The sequence below is a fragment of the Nipponia nippon genome, unplaced genomic scaffold (assembly GCF_047370975.1).
Source record: "Nipponia nippon isolate SJK-2023a ecotype South Korea unplaced genomic scaffold, ASM4737097v1 scaffold_31, whole genome shotgun sequence".
In the NCBI taxonomy this organism is placed as follows: Eukaryota; Metazoa; Chordata; class Aves; order Pelecaniformes; family Threskiornithidae; genus Nipponia; species Nipponia nippon.
Window position 1 is genome coordinate 328,416 of NW_028262349.1, and position 16,413 is coordinate 344,828.

The following is a 16,413-nucleotide window of genomic DNA, read 5'->3' on the forward strand; positions in this document are numbered from 1 at the left end:
CAGCCTGTTCATGGTGCCAGGCTGCAGAGCAGTTAGTGTGTGAGCAAAGGCAGCCCCGCATCAGCACAGTAAGTCAGAGATTTTAGCACCTGACATTCACTAGTTTGAAATTTTCAAAGGCCTTTAAAAAACATGAAGGGTATTAGAATACAGGGTGGCTTAGGCTCCCCAGGTATTTGCAGGTGATTAGTCGTGACTCTCCAACAGCACGCTGGTTTGCAATCACTGCTCTGTGGACAAAGATGACAAAACATAAAAGGGTGAAGCGGCTTTGGCCGAATCCAGGGTTGATTTGGCTGCCAAACTGGGGTGGACCTAAGTCTTGCCCTTCTTTCTCTCCTCTGCTTGTGCTCTACCCAGTAAGAATGCTGCTTCTTGGAAAAGCTTTACAGCCCTGAGACAAACAGCAAATACTTTTTCACCTGATGCAGTTCAGCAATGGGGTGTTTAGCCACAATAGGAAAAAAATTATAATCAGTATTGGGAAAGGACTGACCCCTGCCTAGGGAAAGTAGAGGTTTGTGTCTGGATGTGTCCTGCCACACGGCAGGCATCTGCAGAGTGAAGGATGGTCTAAATGCAGAGGAGGCAATAGAGCTGTATGTATAAACTTTGAATATAAAGAAACACTTGGTTTCCTGTTGGTTGTGACTGTTGACAGACAAAAGAACAGCTTTTAACACTTACCAAAGTAGTTATGAATTAAGCTTTGGAGAAGCATCAGTTTTCATGAATGCTAGATGGAGCTATGCTACTCACAAATAACATACTAGTTTAGGTTTTCAGACAAGCATTTATACTTCTGAAGCCGGCTAGCTTCTCAGGATCCACCAGTGCTGTCAGCTGTTTATTGAACACATGCAATTTACGCAGCTCTTTTCCAGGTTAGTTAAGGCAGCCCAGCCACCCAAGTGAGGCCAGATGATAGAATGGCGGGTTAAGGTGATGCGTCATGGCTGTAGAGTTCCCTTCTTGTACCCATTATCCTCCCTCCCGACAAACCACTTCAAGTCATCACAACCCACAAATACAATTTATTTACAGTCAAATACTTACTATATAATAGTCTGCACAGGCCTCACAAAAATATGTGCATTATCTACAGACGTGAGTAGATAGTTTTGTACCTGATGGTTCTATCAGCCACCAGTGCCTGAGAACCCTTTACAAATATTAGGCCAGGCTTACAGAGCTCATGTCGCTCGTCCCGTAGGAGTGGCTCATGAAATACAGACCATTCTTCCTTTTGAGCTTCCTTAGCCTGTGGATCACACAGTTGATGTCTTTTGATCCTGGCATCTTGCACCTCAAGGCAGCACCCGATAATAAGTGAGCAGGTCTCACTCTCAGCTTAACGCCGACAGGTCTTAACTTGGGATTCCTGCCGATCCTGTGCTAACAATTCTCTTGTGGGGGTAGACATTCGCTCTTAATTGCAAAGCAGTGATGAGCTTCCTGTGGGGAATACCCCTGTTCAATCCAATTATTACTGATCTTATCCTTCTCAGAGTTGACAATACCACAACCCTGACACAGCAGCCTGGTCCGATTTAAAAATTCATCTTTCCAACAGTTACAAGGTTTTAGAAACCTGACAGACCCTTTGCTTTGGCGCTGGTGGGATTCACCCTGCATCCAGTGAAGTTCCTGTATTTGAAATGGACACTGAGGGCAAATTCCTATCCCATGATTTCCCTACCTAATTGCCTGCATTAATTGCCTACCTAATTGCCTGCCTAATTGCCTAAGTGCTGTGTAAGTAACAACTGTAACTGCTGCTTGCAAAGAAAAGCAGAGAAGAAACATGCTAGTGTGTACACAAATGGACGCAGAGGCATTCAGAGCCATGTAAATCCCCACTTTGATTTCACTCATACCAGCATCACTTCTCTACAGCCAAAGGCATGGCCCTGGGTGGGCCCTGGTGAGCAGAATCTGACCCCAAACCTGTTTCTGAAGAAAGGAGGTATGGGACAAGCCTAATAGGAAACACAGACCATGCCAACAAGGGCAGGACAGTATAAAGTCCTCCTGGTTCATCCCTCCTGCCCTGCAGCGTTTCATCCTACCTTTGCACAGAGCAGATGAAGCCCTGGGCTCAGGGGAAGATGCAGAGGCAGGGCTGCCTGCACCCCTCCGATCCCATTGCCCAACTCTAGCCGGTACGTGGCCACAGCCATACGTAAAGGCCTTAAAAAAGCTCTGCAGGTGTCCCCATCCCGGGCTGCCCAGCCCCACCTGCTCTCAGGAGCAGCCCCTTGGTGCTGGGGGCTAATCGCAGAATTAAAAAGCTGTAATCAGCAGAGGATGCTCGCCCTTGCCTGTTTCCTCGCTAGCACTGCCCACAAGTGTTTCTTGCTGATGTCAAGTAATTAAAAGCAGGTGCTTCATTCCAGCCTTGACAGGGGATGCATGGAGGTCAGCCTTGCCTGGACTTGGGTCCCCATGCGATGGGGCAGCGTGGCCCCAGGAACCCCCTGTCTGCCCAGCCGGGGGGCATGACCCCCTTCCAGCCTTGAGCTTGTCTCTGCCAGCCCTTGGCCTGCGCACACACGTGTATACCTGTAGCTTCACACACACATGTTCCTGCGTAACCCCTGCACACTCACCCCTGCAAACACCCCCTCCTCGCCCCGCTGCCAAGGGAGCAGCCTCAGACACTGCTTGGCGGGCTGCATGTGTGCCATCCCGAGCTGGTGGCTCCAGGAGGGAGCTAAATGAAGCAGCACTGATGAGGAACTCATTAATTCTGGTGCCTGTCAGCCTTACAGGATGATGAAACGCTGCATCCTTCTGGAGCAGCGAGATGCAGCAGCAGGACTAGAAGGGAGCAGAGCCGGCCGTCCCGCAGCCCTTCTGCAGCCATCCCTCCACCCTGCGCCCCTCCATCCTGACATACATCTTGCATCCAGCCCTCCATCTGCCCCTGGCAGATCAGGGAGCATGAGAGCCCCCCAGGAGGGATGAGGGGGTTGTGGGGTGGACAAGGCCCCCTGCACGTGTGGGTTATCTGCTGGGTTTTTGCAGACACTGCATTCGCTGTGGCTGCATGCCCGCAGAGGCAGAGGTGGCTCTGCTGTGGTTTCGTGGGGTGTGTGGGGCCAGCTGGCATGCAAAGCACGTATGACTGCCCACGTCTTGGGCCCCACGCACCCGCCTATGCCTTGGTGTGGCCACTGTGCAGCAGCGTGCCCGTGTGTGAGCGTGTGCTGGTGTATGGGGTGGCAGTCCGTGGGACGTCAGCACGTGTTGCTCCCACCGCCCGGGCACCGGCTGAGGCTCCCGTGGTGGAGCACGCCTGGCAGCACTCCTAATGAATTCAGCGCTGCCCTTCACATCAAACAGCCACATGAGAAGGTGTTTTTCAGCCCCATCTTTATTCAATGCGCCAAACGCCACTCCTGCGCCTCACCCTTGCAAACATCTTGTTCACAGCTGCAGCTTCAAAAGGACCAAGGGAGAAGGAGGGGGAGACTGCGAGGTGCAACACAAAGCCAGGGAGTGCACTGGGACTCCCTGCCGTCACCATCCTCCATCAGGGAGGAGCTGAGAGCCCCCTGGACACAACCCCGGCTCTGCTCCCCTGAGATGCCCATGGCCAGCCGTGCTGCTGGGACCTGCCTGTCCCCAGCTGCCCTGCAAGGCGATGCGAGATGCCTCTGACAAGGTCTAGGGCTGGACTGGGGCTGGCGGCATCCCACAGCCTAGCAGAGGGGCAGGAGGTGGATGGAGGGCAAGGGGGGTCTGTCCTACTAGGAGCTGCCTCTGCCCCCTCCTCTTCCTCCCTGCTCTGCTCTCAGCCCAACCCCATCCATCTTGCAGGGCTGAAACCCAATTACCGTCCCAGGGAGGGGGATGGTGCAGCCGGCAGAGATGCCCATTAGCTCCAGGGAATGGAGATAGAGCATTAGGAGCTCTAATGGCTTCTCCACGAGCCCTGATGTCAGGCTGGCTGCCCCGGCTGCATGGGGCCTGCAAGCCTGGGAGGCTGCTGCGAGCATGGGGGGCACCTCCAGCCTCCCACATGCCCCCGGCTGCCCCCAGCTCCCTGCCCTACTCGGTGGCACCTCTCCTCCCTGATGCCATCTGTCTGTCTGCCTTTGAGTGCTGGATGATGGACAGACAGCACGCTGCATGGTGGAGAGCCTCGCAAGACAAGCTAGAGAAGGGTCCCATGGTGGGTGGGATGGGGGCGGGACCTTCCTGCACTGGGGTGACGCCAGCAGCAGTTACATCGTGGTTTGCACCTCTTGGCAGGGATCTTGACGCAGATTTTGAGCTATGCACATGCAAGCGCAAGCATGCGTGCTTGCATGCGCTTGCACGACTTAAAGCCACTCCAAAACCTGCAGGAGCTGCCCCGAAGGGTGGCCTGGCCATCCCGGCTGTAAGGCAGCCCAGAGCTGTTCCCTCCACACCCTCCACCGGTCCCATCGGCAAGAAGGACGCCTGCTGATCTCTGAAGTTTAATTAACCCTGTCTCTCTCCTGCGCAGCCTTCCCTTCCTCTGCTCAGATGCCACAAATGATCCTATGCAGATGCTAATCTGCAGAAGGAAAAAAAAAGATTCCACATTTAATTGCAGAACATGAAGATATTACAGGGTCATTAAAACACCATGAATATGGAAATGAAATCCACAGGCATCCATGCAGATAATGGCAGGGAAAAGGGAGCCGCAGGTGAAGCTGAAAGGTGGAAAGGTGGAAAGGTCAGCTCCAGCTCCATCTGGGTGCATCATTAACCCTGCTCCAGGCAATCTCCAAGGGCCAGGGAGGGGGGAATCTTGGGGGTCTCGGGTGTCCTGGCCTCACCCTGCAGGGCCTGCAGCGGGTGGAGGGTGGTGCTGCCTGGGCAGGAGCCCAGCGGCAAGGGCTGGCCCTTGCTGCAGGCTCTGGGGACCGGCCTCTGCCTGCGGCGGCGGGAGCCCCCAAAGGCGGCTCAAGTTCCCACCGAGCCTGGTCTGTGGCTGGCGACTCCAGCCCCAGCGCTGTGCCGGCAGCGAGCGGCGGGCCAGGCTTGCATCATAAGCGGCATGCCTGCTTTGCCCATGCCCTCGCACCGCTGCACACACCAGGGCCCAGCCTAGGCATGGGGGCTGAAGACAGGCTCCCAAATCTGCTCCAAATGCCAGGGGCAAGTGCTGCAGGAGAGGAGGGAGCTGGGACCCTCCTGTGACCTGGAGCTGTGGGACCTGACGGCAAAGGGAGGGATGCTGGGACGGTGGAGCTTTTGCTCTCCGGGGGCTCACTCCCACCCCGGGGAGGCTGTGGGGCCAGGGCTTGTCCCCATGTGCACCTGGACTTGTTAGTGGGCTGATCCCAGCACTTCGTCTCCCCTCCACCACTCCCAGCAGCTCAGGCTCCATCCCACCACACGCTGCCAGTTTGACACTGATGTGAGCTGTTGAGCGGAAAAAATTAATAGGGGCCTCGCTAATTGGAGCTGAGCCACCAGGAAAGGGAGACAGGGCTGGACGGGGCATCCCCATCTGGAGGAGGCAGGGTGGCTCCGACACCCCGTGGCTGCAGCTGGGAAAGGGGGTGCAGTGGCGTGGGTTGGTGTGGAGTGGCAGGGCCAGTGGGCAGGGTGGCAGGCAGCCACCGCCATCTGGACTTGGGGGCTGTTGGCTGTGCCTGGGGCACTGCCATGCCTCTGTCCTTGCAGCCTTTGGGACATCCCCAGGGAGCTGCAGCCCCCCTGGGCAGCACAGGGCACTGGGGCCTTGATGCCTTCACTGGGGAACTGCTGCCCTCGCTGCCACCAGCCCGCGCGTCCTGGGCGCAGCCAGCGCCAGGAGAGCGAAGGGAGGAGGAGGAAGGAGAGGCCCGGGTGCTCTGAAACTGCTCTGAATTTCTGCCACTGCTGCATCTGGGCCCTGCCAGCCAGCTGCTGCCTGACGGGAGGGCACGGCGAGGAGGGCATGGTGCTGCCGGGACACCTCCAGACCCTCGGGACCCTCCAGACCCCCAGCACAGCGCTGCTGGTGCTCTCCTCGCCGGGCTGCCAGAGCCCCCCTGCTCTCCCAGCAGCAGCTTTTGCCTCCGGGGGGAGAGCGTGAGGAGGAGAAAAGCAGATTAGAGCTATCGCTGCATCTCCACGCTCCGAGCTGCAGAGCTAAATGTCAGATCGCATCTGACACAGCATGGGAGGGGGAGACAAGGAGCCCTGGCGCACCCCTCGCTGGGGTGGGCACCTCTCGGGATGCGGGCAGCGGGGCTGGTGGCCGGGCACCTGCCTTCCCCTGGGAGCGGAGAGGGGGAGACAGACGGCTCTGGGGTCCCGCTGCCTCGCCCGGCTGGCACAATCCCAGCTGCAGCCCCAGAAACTTTCCTCCTCCGGTTCCCATGGAAACGAGGAATTTTCTTCTCCCCAAAGTTGAGCTGGCTGGGGGCTGCAGGGCCGGCAGCAGGCAGGGACAGGCAGCAGGTGATGCCTGTGCTCACCTGCCCAAGTCGAGCCCCTGATGCCGGAGCCCTGCAGGACGACCCGTTTGGTGGGAGCTGCTTGTTCGGCTGGCGTGGTGCATTTGTACAGCTGGTGCTGCTGGCGCAGGGGTGCGTGTCTGCAGAGCGAGAGCCCAGCGGCAGAGCTGGGGGTTGGCGCAGACCCCCTTGCACTGCAGGAGCACTGCATGTTGCAGTGGCTTTCCCCCCTCGGCAGATCGGGATGGCCTGACGGGTGGAGAGGGGCTAAGGAGGGGGAACATCTGCTGAGCGTACCCTTTTGTCTTCTGCAGCTCGGCCGGAGAAAATGAGCCGCCTGCTGGGAAAATTACCCAGCAGAGCGACCAGAGAGCCCTTGCTCCTGCCCCAGCCGTCCTCGTTGCATGAGTCCCTGTGGGTGATGGCCACGCAGAGGGAGCCAGCTCTGCTTTTGGCTCAGGCTGGGAAGGACACTTGGGGGGGCGATTTGAGACCCGTCCATCAGCAATCAGAGGGTTTCAGCACTCTGCTCACCACCCGCAGGAAGATGACAGCCCGACACCTGCTCTGATGAGAGGAAAATCTTTCGCCATCCACCAGCCCCAGGAAGCACCACAGCAGCGGACGTCGCGGCTGTGTCCCCCACGCAGGCCCGGGGCCACTCTCCCCACAGCCAGGGGTCTCTGCCAGCGGAAGCCGGGGGCTGCCCTGACCTTCTGGCAGGCTGGCGGGAGTGGGTGGCTGGGCACCAGGCACCGGGCACCAGCCCTGGGGCCACTGAAATCCTGTGGGCTGAGCTCCGGGAGCTTTTCCATGGGATAAATGTGGAGGAGACAGGTTTAGACAACAATGACTAAAACTAAGCTTCAGCAAAAATTAACTCCAAGCAGAGGAACGTTCCAGGCGCTGCCATTCACTGTCAGTAAAAATAAAACTGCAGGTTAAACACAGCCTTTTCCTCCTGGGTGCTCACATGCCAGATCGGAGAGCTTCCTCCCAGTGAAATGGTTAAAAACCTAAAATCAAGCGCAAGCCCCAAGGTGTGTGGCATGGGACGGAGAGCAGCCCTGCGCTTGGGCGTCCCACATGGCCCTGGAGCACTGTCCCGTGTGGTCCCAGAGCACCATCCCCGCTGCACCCACCCAGGAGCTGTGCGTGGGGATGCCTGCGCCTGCCCCAGCCACCCTCCAGTCAGGGCCAGGGCAGAGGAGGGGGGATGCAGGAGCTGCCCAGCTGGTGCCAGGGTCGGCAGAGACCCAGGCAGCTGCCAGGGCCGTGCAGGCAGTGCCGCTCATGGCGCTGGCACTGGTGCCGGCACAGGGAGGCAGCTGGCGGCGCAGGCTGGCAGCTTCCCTGCAGCCTTCGCCCTCCCCGTGGGAGGTGTGAGATCTCGCACTTCGCTTCGCCCCCACATCACCGCCCACTGCCCTCCCGCCCCCGGCCACGGGGGGACCAGGCGTGAAAGCGCCTGGCGCTGCCGCTGGGGAGGGTGACGCAGCTCCCGGCGCCCGCCCGGGGTTGTCCCACGGGACAGGGACGGGAGCAGGCACCACTGGAGATGCTCCCCTTCCCCCTGCTGCTCCCACGCCCTGATGGGATCCAGCACCATGGTGCAGGAGCGTGACTCCTTCTGGCATCGGGCAAAGACCCCAGCCTGCCGACCCACGGCCCAGCTCTGCCCTGCCCCGCTGGGCACTGTCCTCAGGGGTGGGACGGGGTCCCCAGGGCCCCTTGGCACCAAGGGCTGCAGCAAGGCCAGTGGGCGGGGGCCAGGGCAGCCTTGTTAGCGCTGCAGCTGGTGGCCGGTGAGCGCCCACTCGGCATCTGGGAGCTGGAGGGAGACAGGAGCATGGGATGGCATTTGAGGCTCGCTGGAGAGCTGGCAGGCCCTGTCCCTGTGCCTGCCAGCGCTGGCATGCCTCCAAGCCACGCACCCCTTCTCCTGAGGCCAGCTCCTTCCCTCCGCCTGCCACTCGCGCTGGGTTTTTAATTAGCGCTCCTCTGTATATTCAGATAGCGGGAGCCCAGAATGGAAATGTACAGGTGTCCCCTTGATCCAGTTTCCATGGTTGCCGCATCGAGGTGGGGGCTACAGCTTTTTTTTTTATTTAATAATTTTATTACAGTGGCTTCAATCCATTGACAAAGGAGGGAAGGGGGAGAATGTGGGAGAATAAAAAATGCTGGATGAGAAGGCCACGTTCCCGCGGCTGGGCTTATTTGCTGTCATTCTTTTTGTCTTATTAGCAAGCGCCAGTTTCCAAGATGCTCAAAGTCAAAGAGCTTGGTAACGAGATCCCAGACCTCTCTGGTGTGCGGGAAACAGCCTGGGCAGCCTCGCTGGAGCCGCACGAATGCCCATGAGGCTGCCCCGACAGCAGAGGTGGCCCCTGCAGCGGAAGGAGAGGAGCGGGATGGGCGTCGGAACAAGAGCTGAGCTGTGCTGTCATGTCCACATCCCTGTCCTTATCCCCATCCCCATCCTCATGCCCCCGCCCCATCCAGCCTGCCCACAGGGTTGTCCCTGCCATCCTTCTCTGGGACAGCAAGCTTCCCTGGCCCCAGCTTGTGAAGGGGCCCTGTCTGCCGAGCAGAGGCTGTTGGGGACACTGGGCTCGGTCCCCCACAATGCAGACTGGGGCTGGAGAGCCCAGGGGCATTCCAGGGGGGAGGTCCTGCAGCCTCCCCAGGGAATCCAGCTCATGCTCAGGGACCCCCGGTGCCGCACTCGCTCCAACCTGCTCCATCCTCGCCCAGCGGCACTAGGTCAGGGTGGTGGCTGCCCCAGGGCTCCAGGTGCCAGCGCCAGAAACTCCTCCTTTCCTCTGCACTGAATTTGTCTCAGTCTCCTCTGGCGAGACCAGCGCGGTGTGTAAATGGGCCCATCTGTTACCGTTAGATGATTTAGCCCTGACCCTGTCAGTGCAAGCAGGCAAAATCCATTCTGTTTACTGGGGGGGGGGGCACAGCTTTTGTACAACAGGGGTTAAAAATAACGCGGAAATGACACGGGCCCAGGAAAAAATCTGCTCTCCTCGCACTGCACCACGCGGCTCGGCTTGCCAAGTGCGTGGAAGAAATCCCCTCTCCTCCTTGCGCTGGCAGCGTCCCGTGCTGTCGCAGGCAAACACACACGACGAGCCATGGACCTATTAGTCACCAGTAAATGTTCTTTTCTCTCCTGATTTGTTTCCCTTAAGCTTGATGTTTTCCTCTCCTGCTGCCCCGGTCTCATTAGGCTGCAATTAAAACCAGGAATCAAAGCCACATGGTGCAATTAAAACTACACGGAGGATGCGGGATGCCACAGGGAAGCAGGCAGCCATCGCTTGGCTCTGCTCGCGCACCCAGATATCCTCGTCCACCCGCCCAGCCCCAGGGTGCTTCTCTGGAGTGTGGGGTGTGATGACGGTGTGAGGCAGCAGGACCGGTGTGGGCTGAGCCCAGCTGAGCTCCGCCACAAAGGTCTTTCTCTTGCTCACGGCGTCACCAGATCTGGCGCCTGGAGGATGCGCCGAGATGCATCCACTCTTGAAGCAAGATGAATTTTCCCAGCTGCGAGGATCATTAAACATACAGAGCAGCTCTGAGGGGAAGGAACAGACCAGCTCTGCTCAGTGCCTTTACACTAAGATTAAATCTCCCTCTTGCCAGGGCAGGGCAGTGACTGTCCCCGCATGGGACCCTCCAGCCCCCACGGCCAGGGGGACACGCTGACAGCCACTCGCTGCACCCTTCCCCATGGTTTTCCTTTAGAACCATCCTGGGGATGCAGCTCCCACCAGCAGAACACAGAGCCTCCATGCTGGCTCACGTCCCCATTCCAATGAAGGACTCGGGGGAGAGCCTGCACCGCCGGCGCCCCGCTCCCGGCCAGTTGAGCATGGCTCCGGGTGCCGCATCCAGCTCCGGCACGGGCTGACACCGGCTGGGGCTGCGGGACAAAGGCTTGGCGGCACCGCCCGGGCGGGTGCATTGTCAGTGCCCGTGAGGCGCGACGGCAGGCAGTGAGCCAGCCGTGCAGTGCCTGGGGCAGAGCACGGAGGGGCCGGATCCTGCCACGGAGGGGTCGCATTGCCAGCGTGCTGAGCTCCTTCATAGGACAGGACCAGCTGGCCCCACCAGCACCCAAGCTGCCTGCACAGCACCTGCAGCCAAGCTGTGCCCTGGACAAGCACCAGAGCCAGTGCCACGCGGGAAGCAGGGCTTCACCCTGTGCAGGGCTGAGCCCGCAGAGGGGCAGAGACCCACCACGCTCATCCGCCACAGGGAAGCCAGAAACTCCGGCGTCCCCGAGGCGCCGCCCCGCAGCCCGTCTCCCCACCACCAGGGCATGGCTCGCCAGCCGCCCTGTGCAGAGGCAGCCCCGGCTTTGGAAATATATAGTAACAAGTGAGCGCAGGCAGCAGAAGTAGCAAAGCATATGGTAGGTGTTTGGAGTTTATTCCTGTCGGTGAGTGTCAGCACCGACAGACGGCTGGGGGTGGGAAAGCAAGAGATTTTGGTAGGTGCCCGTGCAACACCACCCTACGGACACTACAGCTGTGGCAAGGGTGGGGACCCCGACGCCTCCCGCCGTGTGCCATCGGGGGGGCACCCGCATGCGCAGGGACCGGTGCGTGGCGATGCTCTCCTGGAGCCAGTGAGGCGCAGCTCGGGGCTGTCTGAGCCACCTCCCTGCACCCCAGGGGCGTTTGGCATCAGTGGTGCCCAGGGCTGAGGCACCCCTAGCCTCACCACACTGTGCAAAAACCACAAATAACTTGACCGCTCCTAAACAAGCGGAGCCCTGTGAGCCCCGTCCGTCCCAGCTGAAGTTCATCTGCCTGATCCAGAGGAGGATCCGAGGAGGACTAATGGCTGCTCCCTAGTCCCAGCTGCCGCTCGGCAGGTTTGGCTGGCCCTGGGGTTTGCCAGTGACCCCGCTGCCACCAGGGAGCTGCCCGCTCAGCCCAGCCTGACTCCACGGTACCCAGGGGCTTTTGGCAAATTGGCCCAGCGGCCAGACCCGCTCCCACCGCCCGACGCCTCTGCCAGGAGACGCTGCGGGCAGGCAGCCAGCAGCGGTGGGAGGGGAACAGATTGTCCGCAAAAAAGCGCGTCAATCCCTGAGCAGCAGCTCAGAGCAGGATCTCCTCTGGGTTTATACACTGTTTGCCTGAGCCCGCTGGGAGGGTTTGAGGGACAGGGCTCCTCTGGGGTCCAGTAACACAGGTGATCACACAGGGTGGGATGCACAGCTCACCTCCCACCGGCAGGACCCTCCTGCGCTGCCTGGACCAGGTCAGGGAGCAGGACCTGCCTCCCCCATTGCCATGCGGAGCAAGAGCTGCTAGAAGAAGGGTGATGCTTTGCTGGTGGTTGGGCTACCAGCAACTTCCCCCTGCCCCTAAAGCCCGAGTCTCCATCTGCTCAACGAGGGGCACCCAAGCAGGGATGGGATGGAGCCAGGCTGTGGTGCTGGGAGCGATGGCAAGAGGAGCCAGGAAACCCAGAATTAAGGCTGACGCTTATCTCCAGCTCCTGCCGCTGTGACAAGCTGAGGTGCAGGCAGCACTCTTTAAGGACACTTCGCCAGCATCACCTTCAGGTTTCTCAGCTCCCCTGGCAGCACCCTGAGAATTGGGGGGGGGAAAGAGCCCCCCCCCCCCAGCAGAGGCTGGCCAGCGTGACCACGCTGCCTGCGGAGCTCCCAACGGCTGCTGCTGCTCAGCAGCTCCTGCACTGCCACTGCCACTGCCACTGCCACTGCCACTGCCATGGCCTCAGCCCCCCCCCCCCCCCCCAAGCATCCCACCCTGCCCAGGGTGGGCAATGGACAGCCCACAAGCACTCAGCCAAGCAGACATCCTCCCCTGGCACAGGTGAAATAAATACTCACCGAGCAGCAGCTCACCTGCTGCTCCTGTTCCTGCTAATTGCAGTGTTCTCACTTCACACTGATGTGCTTGATAAGATTAGTGATTACAGAAATCTCATATGGCAATTGGATTGAATTGGGAGCTGTGTGAGGGAAATTGGACTGAGCTGCAAATAGGAATTAATTATAACCTGGCAGCAGTGAGATTTGAGGTTTTGAATATATATTTTTATGTATTGCCCTGTACAACCTCTGGCTTTGTTGTGGGTGTGAGGGATGCTGAGGGCTTCACTTGCAGCGAGGACATGCTCACTGCCATCCGGGCTGCCACGGGGCTCGGGAAGGGGCTGCCGCTGTGACAGGCCCTGGGCTGGGACTCCTGGTGCTGCCCCGGTGCAGATGAGCACAGCTGGCAGCGTCTCCCCAGGAGCTCAGCCTGCCAGAGCTCCCTGCCCTCCCTGTTCTCCGCCTGGTAGCGGGCCGTTATCTCCATCACCATGGCAATGCCAGAGGAGCTCCATGCGGTGTGTCCAGCGCGATCTCCGGGCGCTACCTCCGCTGGGCAGACTCGGCCGTGATGGCAGATGCAGTCCCACGCCTGGCTCGCGCCCAAATGGTCCCGGAGTGGGCAGGGGCATTAGCACGGCCCTCATGGGCCACAGGGCTGCCACCGCCCCGGGAGAGCTGAGGGAGGGAGATGGAGACATGTCCCCTTGCCCAGGGGCTTGGGGTCTGGGTGGGGAAGCAGAGGGAGAAATGGAGCTCTGCCCTGGCTGGCACCCACAGCATTTCCCAGCCCTTCCCCACCCTGCCCCTCCGGGTCCAGCCGGGTGCCTCCACCGCAGCGGGACCCCCTGTGGCACAGCTGCCCCCGGCTCAGCCAGAGCCCCCCCATGCAGGAGCCAGCGAGCGCCGGTGCCAGCCTGCGGGCGCAGAGCAGGGATCAGCCCGTGGCCCCAAATGCCGTATCGATCGTCGCCTGTCTGCACTGATATTAAAGTGTTTGCCAGCAGCTGCTGGCGTTTAACAAATCCTCCTGTCTGCTTTGTTTATGCCATTTTTTTCCCTCCCACCTGGGCCTATTTGATGCTTTGGGCATTTTGCAAACATTTAAAGGCAGCATTTAAAACTCCAGCAGGCAGCTAGCAAAGAGATCCCTCACCCTGCAAAGCAGCCTCTGCCCTTGCCCTCACCCATCCTCGTAGCCATGCGTTCCCCGTGCTCCCCCAGCGCAGTCCCGTGTGCTCCGTATGCCCGCCTTGGCCTGAGCCGAGCCTGTGCTGGCTCCAGGGGCTTGCATTAATTTCTCCTCTGCCAGAGGAGATGGGGAGGGAGAGTCCAAGGCAGCCCTTCCTCTCCGCTCGCTGCCTTTCCCTGGCTGTGGAGGCAGGATCTGGCCCCTGGCCCCAGGTCCTTGTCAGATTGCCAGCCTCAAAGTAGGAGAGCAAAGGAAAAGCAAAACACATGGAGCGTGCACCCCGGGGCTGGCAGTGACAGGCAGCACTGCCTGCCCTGGGGACACCCTGGCAGCTGCTGCTTCCATGGTGCTGGCTGCCAGCGAACCCGCCAAGTGCCGTGGGGCTGACAAGGAGCCGCAGGTCGGCCCTGCTCCCAGCGGACCTCTGGGTCCCCCAGCCCGGGGGGTTCTGTGTACCCTGGAGGAGCACAGACTGCCAGCTGGCATGGCACAACTGGTGCCCGGCCCAGGGTGCCGGGGCGCCCGAGCCCAGGAGGAGGGCAGGGGGGAATCACTCTTCTCTGGCTTTCTCTCTCGCCTGATGTGACTACAAGGGATTGTGGGATTCAATTAAGTTCTGTTTTCCTCCCAGTAACAGTGGGAGTCTCTCCTCTCTGCTTTAAAACAGACAAGCTGCCATGGAAGACAAATGCTTGCAATAAAGCAAAGGAGTGCGCGTGCTGAGGGAGGCCGATGCTCGCGTGCAGCCAGCGCTGCCTGGGGCGCACTCGCCACTTCCCTGACGCACACCCGCACGCTCGTGTCCACCCCATGCCTCTGTGCTCCTGGTCCCGCACGCAGCGCGTCCCGCCGGCCAGTCCCAGGTGCCCAGAGCTGCATGGCAGAGTTGCTGTGGGCAGCCGGCTGGCCCCAGAGCAGGGTCCCCTCGCACCTCCAGCCCAGCTGATGGCCAGTGACAAGCACGAGGCCGTTTCACCGTCCGCTCCCACAGCTGGGAGCCAGGCTGCGGCCGTGGAGGGGCTGCCTCCATGTCTGCCCCAGGAGGTGGGGGGTTTGCAAGGGCAGCTGCTGCCAAGCCTGGGGTGTGCCTGCGCTTCGCAGAGCTGTTGCCCCTCTGCAGGGCAGCGATGGCTGCAGGGGTCTCGCCCCAGGCGGGAGCCAGGTTTCCCCCCCGCCCCGGAGGTTTTCCTGTGCCATCTGATGGCTGGATGCAGTTGCCTGTTTGCTGGCCTGGTGAATCACACCCTGGGGGAACCATCGTGCTCGAAGGTGGCAGGTTGTGCTCGCCAGCAGCGAGCCCATGGCGGGCAGCGGTTTCGCACCTTGGGCACAGAGCCAGGGAAACACTGCGGTGGCTTCGCACATGCTGTGCCCACCTCCGGCACCGAGCAGCCCCCGCAGCCCCTCGCCCCTGGCACAGCGGGGGCTGCGGGCAGGAGAGAGCCCCCCCCGCCGCTGGACCAGCAGCCGAGGGTTGCCAGGCAACGGGAAGATGCTTTTTCTGACCAAAACAGTAAATCGTCAGCGGGGTCGGGTAGGGGGGAACACAGTGCCACAGGGCTGGGGCTACGCAGGGAGGGACTCGGGGCTCCCCCAGACCGGACAGCACCTGAAAATCTGGAGAGGTTAACCAGCCGTTGCTGCCCCACTCAGCCAAAAGCTGCCCCAGCCCCTACTTAGGACCCCTGAACATCGTCTGGGGACAGCACTCAGCCCTTGGACGCCCCTGCCTGGCTGGAGGACAGGGAAGGGACAGGGTGCCCTCCTGCAGGGACAGCCCTGCTGGCCTCCTCCCTGGGAAACCCTCCCTGGGGAGTCCTGGCTTCACCACGCACCCAGTATAAGATTGAGCCTCTAATTTGCCCTCTCCCTCCCTCACCAGCCATCACGCACACAGCTAAATGAGCTCCAGGCAATTTTCTCAGAAGTTGAGTCCTTGCATTGTAGGAACACAGGACTAAGAATAGACAAGGTCTGTGCGTGCATGTCTCGCCCAGGTGAATCTTGCTCTGGAGATAAGGGTAAAGGAGGCAGCAGCTGCCATCGGCTCCTCCGCATCCAGCCATCTCCCCTCTCTGCCTCAGTTTCCTGCACAGATTGTGCCACCCAAACGTGCACTGTGCCATCCCCCTGCACAACCCATGCACGGCTGCGTCGGCCTGGGTACCCCCAGCCAGGGAAACCCCCCATCAGGGGAAAGCTCCCGGGGCTCGAGCATCCCTCGGCGTGGGCATTGCTGGCGATGGGCAGAGCCGCCCTCGGCCTCAGGCTCTCACCTGGCAGCCTCCAACGGCTGCGCTTCATCCGGGCATCCTCCATCCCGAGGGGCTGCATTGCAGAGAGGGGACATATCCCCCTGCTCCCCCCCAGCCACCACCAGCACCTTCCAATTCAGCGGCTCACCTCAGCCAGACCCCAGCCCTCCTGGGTCCAGCAAGGTGGCCGCATTTCCTTCCCACAATGACTCGATTACAAATTCAGAGTTAAATCTTCCCCCACAAGACGGCCCTCTCCACCCCTCTGACTGCTTCCAGTACTTTGAATGTTGAACACTTTCCAGGGATTTTTCATGTGTTCAAGCTGACCCCATCCACTCTAGTTCAGACTAACTTAATCAGCCTCATTTTATTGCTAACTGCTGTAGCTTTACACCTCTAGAAAAAGCACTACTTAAATTATTAGCACCTGCCAAGCTCTCACCACGCTGCTTTCTCTGCCCCTGTGGGGGCAGGAGGAGAGAGGGTGGATCTGTTTAGTGCTCCCAGCCTTTATTTCTACCAAAAATGACAAATTATTAGAATGGTGGAAATTAGAAAAATGGCATTTAGGTAACAGAAAAGCCTCCCTCTCTTCTTCAGCAGTGTCTGGTTAAAAGCAGATTTGGAAATGGAAGGTGGGGAAAAGAACAGGGTAATCTGCTGAACGTCAGC